Source organism: Perna viridis, chromosome 7 (genome assembly GCF_037379345.1).
Source record: "Perna viridis isolate PV_CMFRI_1.1 ecotype Kerala chromosome 7, ASM3737934v1, whole genome shotgun sequence".
Classification (NCBI taxonomy): Eukaryota; Metazoa; Mollusca; class Bivalvia; order Mytilida; family Mytilidae; genus Perna; species Perna viridis.
The window spans coordinates 13182198-13189673 of record NC_142451.1 but is presented as its reverse complement, the minus strand read 5'-3'; the positions used below and the strand labels follow the sequence as shown (position 1 = coordinate 13189673).

General features: G+C 39.1%; 1 long non-coding RNA gene across 1 annotated transcript in view; it reads left to right on the top strand.

Annotated features, from left to right (window-relative positions):
* The first annotated feature begins 238 nt into the window (after nt 1–238).
* The window catches only part of LOC148611388 (uncharacterized), a 23159-nt gene continuing 15921 nt past the window's right edge, over nt 239–7476 (top strand). Inside the window, exon 1 of the long non-coding RNA XR_015924119.1 lies at nt 239–386. This is a non-coding gene — a long non-coding RNA (uncharacterized LOC148611388). The remainder of the gene's footprint in view (nt 387–7476) is intronic.

The following is a 7476-nucleotide window of genomic DNA, read 5'->3' as shown; positions in this document are numbered from 1 at the left end:
AGGATTAATCTAGGGCTGCAACTTAGTACATGATGTATGGTAGTACGGGACAGTTCATCTAGGTGTTATTATGTATTATTAACTGATTACTTAAAATACAGTGGAAATTGCCCATTTAATATAAAAGGAAGTTGCATGGATTTATTACACCCGAATTTATAGAGGGCAATGCCCTGTATTAAAAATTTTAATACAGGGCAATGTCCTGTATTAAAGTCGGTCAAATTCGGCTATTTCCGGAAACGTACAAATACGAAATGAACTATAGTCAAGTGTAATTTTCTGTAACAGACTATAGTTTTGCAGACGATAAACAAACAATGAACATGGCCGCACCAGAAAGAATGTCAGATCGAAAAGAAAAGAGCGGCGAGGATATGCTGGAGGTATTAAACTTTACTGTACAATTGTTTTCATTTAGATAGTATTGCAGTACGACAAAGGTAACGGAAGCTGTATCCGTCATTCGTAACTCAAAATCCAAGGACACATACGACATCAGGAAAACAGACAAACAACAAACATCAAACACGAAGAACTGAAACCAAAAACACACAAGAAACTAAAAAATTAAATGAACGAATCGGACACCACTAAAAACTGGGAGTATGGAGCAGGTGCACCGGTAGGGTTTGCCATACAAATAAAAAGACGGGATATGGAATAAGTGCTACACGAATCAAAACCTGTACGAATGAATAAGAACTAATGGCAGTCATTTTAAGTTATCAGTTAATATAGGTGTCATGAAATGGGTATTTTCATACAAAACCTGTATTATGTCCTCTGTACGAATAAATACGAACTAATGGCAGTCATTTTAAGTAATCAGTTAATAAAGGTGTCATGAAATGGGTATTTTCATACGAAGCCTGTATTATGTCCTCGTACAGTCGTATTGGGTCTCGATCATCTATATAGACCCTCGGCGTTGCCTCGGGCCTATACAGCTGACCTCGACCCAATACAACTGCCTCGGACATAATACAGGCTTCGTATGAAAATACCCATTTAATAACACTATAGGATGGAGGATCAAATTAATGATGCATGTCACAACAAATCAATATTATACAACGTCTCGTGTACTAAGTTACAGCCCTAGATTAATCCTACGAGGAGGAATCACCCGGCCAGCGAAAGCTATATTTTTATATAGCCTAGCTGGCCGAATGGTCTAGGGCGCTGGACTTGGTGCAGGCGGTGTTGCCATAGATGTCACAGCGGTACGAGTTCGAGTCCCGCGGAGGGAACGAGAAAAATTAGCTTCGCAAACTTGACAGTTCTAACATCGTTGGGAATTTTTCAGACCCTTCTATAAGTTTACCTTATCTTCCCTGTATCAATTTGATCCGATGGAGCAGTGTAGAGAATAGAGTCGTCACATTCTGAGACGTTGTATAATATTGATTTGTTGTGACATGCATCATTAATTTGATCCTCTATCCTACCTAATAACACCTAGATGAACTGTCCCGTACTACCATACATCGTGTACTAAGTTACAGCCCTAGATTAATCCTACGAGGAGGAGTCACCCGGCCAGCGAAATCTATATTTTTATATAGCCTAGCTGGCCGAGTGGTCTAGGGCGCTGGACTTAGTGCAGGCGGTGTTGCCATAGATGTCACAGCGGTGCGAGTTCGAGTCCCGCGGAGGGAACGAGAAAAATTAGCTTCGCAAACTTGACAGTTCTAACATCGTTGGGAATTTTTCAGACCCTTCTATAAGTTTACGTTATCTTCCCTGTATCAATTTGATCCGATGGAGCAGTGTAGAGAATAGAGTCGTCACATTCTGAGACGTTGTATAATATTGATTTGTTGTGACATGCATCATTAATTTGATCCTCTATCCTACCTAATAACACCTAGATGAACTGTCCCGTACTACCATACATCGTGTACTAAGTTACAGCCCTAGATTAATCCTACGAGGAGGAGTCACCCGGCCAGCGAAATCTATATTTTTATATAGCCTAGCTGGCCGAGTGGTCTAGGGCGCTGGACTTAGTGCAGGCGGTGTTGCCATAGATGTCACAGCGGTACGAGTTCGAGTCCCGCGGAGGGAACAAGAAAAATTAGCTTCGCAAACTTGACAGTTCTAACATCGTTGGGAATTTTTCAGACCCTTCTATATATATATATATATATATATATATATATATATATATATGAGTCTAAAGGATTGTACAACGATACCGATAAAGATGTTAACACACTATAATAAATTATATAATGGGCAAAATTTTCAGTCAACAAATGACCTTCTTCAGTGCCTTAAATAAACTGAGTGCGTATGAAAGTAAATGGTCTGTGAACACAACTCACTACCTAATCAGGTGAATATTGTTTGTTTGTTTGTTGGGGTTTAACGTCCGAGCAGCATTATTTCAGCTATATTCAGACAATGAACATGAAATGGATGATATAATGAACATGAAATGAAAAAAAAGGATGGGTCACAAGGATAATAGGGTCGACAAATTTTGATTGCCACTGGAAAAAGGGGGATGGGTAAGGTCGGGCAATTTAGCCTCCTGTGGCGGAGCGCAAAGGTTCCTGCTCCTATCGAATACCACAGCAGGGTTCTTTAACGTGCGAGGAACGTGGCATCTTTCCCAACACGGTGCACCACTATGATTTGCGGTCAGGTTTTCCGTATTATAGCCTGACAACCCTAGCATGTAACACGCCAGGGGTACCCCATTCCACCACCTGGGGCACACATCCCAGTTGCTCTGTGGGCAGAGCGCCTACCCCCCGGCTAGGTTTCTGAGCACTATTTAGTCGCCTTTTACGACAAGCTTAGCGCAGCTGCAGGCCTATTCTTTTAACACCCGGACCTGCACGGGGCATCAGGTGAATGCCTGTGACGTATAAAATTTTACCGACAGTAACAAAGATCTTGAACATTGTGCTATAGACACACGTTGTGTGTTGATCTTGAATACTGAACTATAAAACTAAAAATATTTACAAGCACTGTTAAAAGAAACTATACAAAATAGGAAGAACTTAATGTTTTTTGTTAATTCCATGTGGGTGTAAAACACGGAGTTCTTTTATCCAAAATCCCTCCCGCTTCACTCTCTGTTGATCGCTCCAGATCGTGTTTTGTTCCACGATGAAGATTTTCATTTTGTTGAAATCATCGAGGCAGTGGTTAGGTAATCTGAAGTGTTGACTCACTGGGAGTAAAGGTTTTTTTGTTAGGTTGCTCCTGTGTCTGTTCAAGCGCTTGTGAAAAGGCTGTTTAGATTCACCAACATATTGAAGGCAACAGATGGGACAGTGGAGCAAATATATTACATTAGCACTCTTGCAGTGCATGTTGCAAAATATTTTGTAGCGTTTCCCCGTGACTGTGCTGGTGAATGATGACGAGTGGTGCATATGGTTGCAACATTTACACCTTTTGTCACCATAGGAGCGACTCTCGCCTAGAGTCAAGTTGGGCTTAGATATTTCTTTGGATATTGTGAATTTTTTGGAACCCTTCATTGATGGTCTTGTATCTATATCCCCTTCTTCTTAAATTGTTCTTCAGTTGACCTAGACGTTTCTTTAAGGATTCGTCATTTGAACAAATGCGTCTTAGCCTAAGAGCTTGACTGAATGGTATACTCTTAGTCAGGTGAGATGGATGACAGCTCTTAGGCATAAGATATTGATGTGTGTCAGTTGGTTTTGAGTATAGGTCCGTGGAAAGCTCTCCCCCCAATAAGGTGCTGGAGGTATCGAGGAACGAGATCTAGTAGCAGATGTTTCGTGAGTGAACTTAATTGGAAGATGTTGACTGTTGGCACGAGCGGTAAAATTGTTTAGTTCTTCTTCGTCATGTGTCCACTTCATATCCACGTCGTCAATAAACCTAAACCAGGACAGAGGCTTTTCTATAGAGGATTCAAGTAGTTCTTTTTTCAAATTTTCCCATGAAAATGTTGGCATAAGACGGAGCCATTTTGGTACCCATAGCTGTGCCATTTATTTGTAAGTAATGGTCTCCATTAAAAGTAAAATTGTTCTTTTTTCAAACCATTGTGAGTAAAGTGACTAGGCAGTCAGTAGGTGGAACTTTGACCTCCCGAGAGTCCCATACTTCTCTGCAAGCCTCGATACCATCAGAATGAGGAATGTTGGTATAGAGAGATGTAACATCCATAGTGACCAGAGTGGTGTTTGGTGGAAGGGGATTCAGAGCCTGCATCTTCCGTAAGTAATCAGTCGTATCTTTTATAAATGATGGAAGTTTTTCAACATGTGGACGTAGATGAAAGTCCACGAATTCCGAAATTTTCTCTATTGGATGGCCGTTAGCAGAGACTATAGGTCTACCTGGGTTGTTAACTTTGTGAATTTTATATACATATAAAGGTCTGTATATATACAACATAAAGAAATGCAATTAAAAGTAACACAATACAATGACAAAAAAAATCATTACACTTACAGTGACTTTCCTTCAACCATGACACTCTTTTGTTGCCAATCTGTTGAACAATACAATGAACTGACGTAGCTATTGGGACATTTAAACTGACCAGTTGCTATTGAAAGAGATGATGAATACTATGAATCTTTTCACAGCTAGCTCCTAGTTATTTAAATCTTGAGGCCCCGTGCAGGTCAGGGTGTTAAAAGAATAGGCCTGCAGCAGCGCTAAGCTTGTCGTAAAAGGCGACTAAATAGTGCTCAGAACCCTAGCCTGGGGGCTAGGCGCTCTACCCACAGAGCAACTGGGATATGTGCCCCAGGTGGTGGAATGGGGTACCCCTGGCGTGTTACATGCTGGGGTTGTCAGGCTATAATACGGAAAACCTGACCGCAAACCATAATGGTGCACCGTGTTGGGAAAGATGCCACGTTCCTCGCACGTTAAAGAACCCTACTGTGGTATTCTCCCGGAGTAGGAACCATAGGGCTCCGCCACAGGAGGCTAAATTTCCCGACCCTACCCACCTCTCCCTATTTCTAGTGGCAATCAAAATTTGTCGACCCCATTGTCCTTGTGTCCCATCCCTTTTTCAATTCATCATCATTTCATGTTCATTTTATCATCAATGTCATGTTCATCGTCTGAATATAGCTGAAATATTGCTGCTCGGACGTTAAACCCCAACAAACAAACAAATTAAATCTTGAGCAGCTACCTGGGCTATTCTATTTTTCATTGGTGAGGGGTGTTCAAATTTAATTAATTATAATTGTTTTGTATTTTGTTGACATGGTTGAAAACCATGATTTAGAATAGTATATAAACGTATTTATTTTATCTTAACTACATTGCACAGAAGTCTTATATATTATTATTAAAATAAGACCTCAATTACTATTTATTCTCTCCTTCATAAAACTGGAATAGGCTTACCAATATGCTCTTTTAGTGGAAAGTATGTGATTCATACTATAGTTAAGGAGCAGGTGTTATACAAAATGCACAGTTTGAGGTTCACGTGAATTACAACTTTTGAAATAGTGCTACGAGTTTATTTTGTTAAATTTTGAGTATGAGTAGGCTTAAAAGTGAATTAAGTGCTTTATTAACTGTGAAGGGTTTCCATTGGAATTATGATGTTCCGGATTAACTGCACTGGTTTTCATAGTTTGGGATTAAGTATCATGTTAATAATAATTTTCATTTGTGTTATAGTTTGGGATTGAGTTTGATAGAGATTATAATTTGGGATTATAAGTGCAATGATATTTAATGAAATCTAAGATTTGGAATAAGTGTTATTTACATTGAAACTTCTTTGGATTAAGTGCAGTTCATTGAATTTATAGCCTTGGATTTAAATGCTGTTTTCCTTGAAACCTTTGTGGATTATTAAAGGGCAATGAATTTAATTCAAATGTAATAGTTTGGGATTTAGTGCATTTTTTTTTTTAAAGTGCAATGATTTTCGTTACCATAAAATGTAGTTTGGGATCTTGTGAAATGGTTATTTTTTAATTAAAGATTTGTATTAATTGTTTTTTTTTCATTGGAAGTACAGCTTGGGATTACGTGCACTGATACATATATTTAATTGGAATTGAATGGAGAATATTTCTTAGTTTTATTTTCATTGTAATTGTTGTTCTGGATTTAGTGCTATGATTTACATCTCTGATTTGAGTTTTTTTTATGTGAAAAATGATTTTATTGAATTATATTTATGGCTGAAGTGCATTAAATTTAATCAGAACTATATATATTTTTGTACATGTATATTTTAAATAAAATTAAAACATGTGCAAGAAATTTATCAGAATCCGAACTATTGTTAAAGTAGATATTTTGAAGAAGTATATTTCAATGCATGAATTTAAAAAAAAACAGTATTCAATGGATTCAGCTATGAGATGGGACAATTCAAATAAATAGTAGCATAACATTGTAACTTATAGTTATTGTCCATTCCGTGAAAGGTCAAAGGTTAGAGGCCAGACTAAAGCGATCCGAACATCGACCGTGGGCCCGGTGTTTAAAATAAAAAGTGGGTTCACCTACTTGTTTGCCGTGAGTTGCAACCCGTGAGTTATTGGTGGGCGAGGAGGTCCTAGTGGATGAAGGTCGTATCTAGACTCCAGTCATCGATGGCTGGATGATCGAGGATACGGCTGTATATGCCACTCGGCTCTTAGGTCATCTAAACGGGAGATCGGATGGACCCGGTTCGATCAATCGGTTGGTCACGCCATGCCCTTCATTTGTCCACCTGCTTTACTGATGGCATTTTGTTTAATCCAATGTTTCCAAGATATTCAAAAGCTTACAAATGGCAAATGAAGAAGGCGGTGGCTCATGGGTCAATCGAGTAGTACGCTGTCTATGCGCCATTGATAGATACGCTCTGTTCGAGTATGTCGTCTCTGGAATCCCTGATGCTATCTGCTGGAAATCCGTAGAGTCCTAGCATCGCCCGTGTTGGCACTCGGTGGCGGGTGGGGAACAGAGACGATGAAACTTATAAAAACTTAACATGGCGACAAAAAACAACGGGGAGTCCAATGTTTCTTATTCAAAAAAACGAAAAAGTGATGTCTGCAATTCTTCTGACGAAAGTGATAAAAACTGGCCAAGATTTATTGTAATTTCTGCAAAAGATAAAGACAAAAATGTTAATGACCTTTCTCTTGTTTTAATACAGAAAACTATCAAGGGTGTAGCTGGTGATGTTAAAGATACAAAGAAAATAAGATCAGGAATTTTAATTGAATGCCTCAGACCTGGACAATCATCAAATTTGTTAAAATTAACCAGGATTGGTGACCTTGATGTGGTTTCATCTGCACACAAGTCATTAAATCAGTCACAGGGTGTCCTTAAATACCGAGGTCGAGACCTCGACGCCTTGACTGATGAAGAGATCTGTGAGGAACTGAAATCACAAGGCGTTAAGTCAGTAAAAAGGTTTACTTCTCGACGTGCAGATGCAACCACACCAATGAGAACAATCCTGTTAACATTTAGTTCCACTTCAGTGCCATC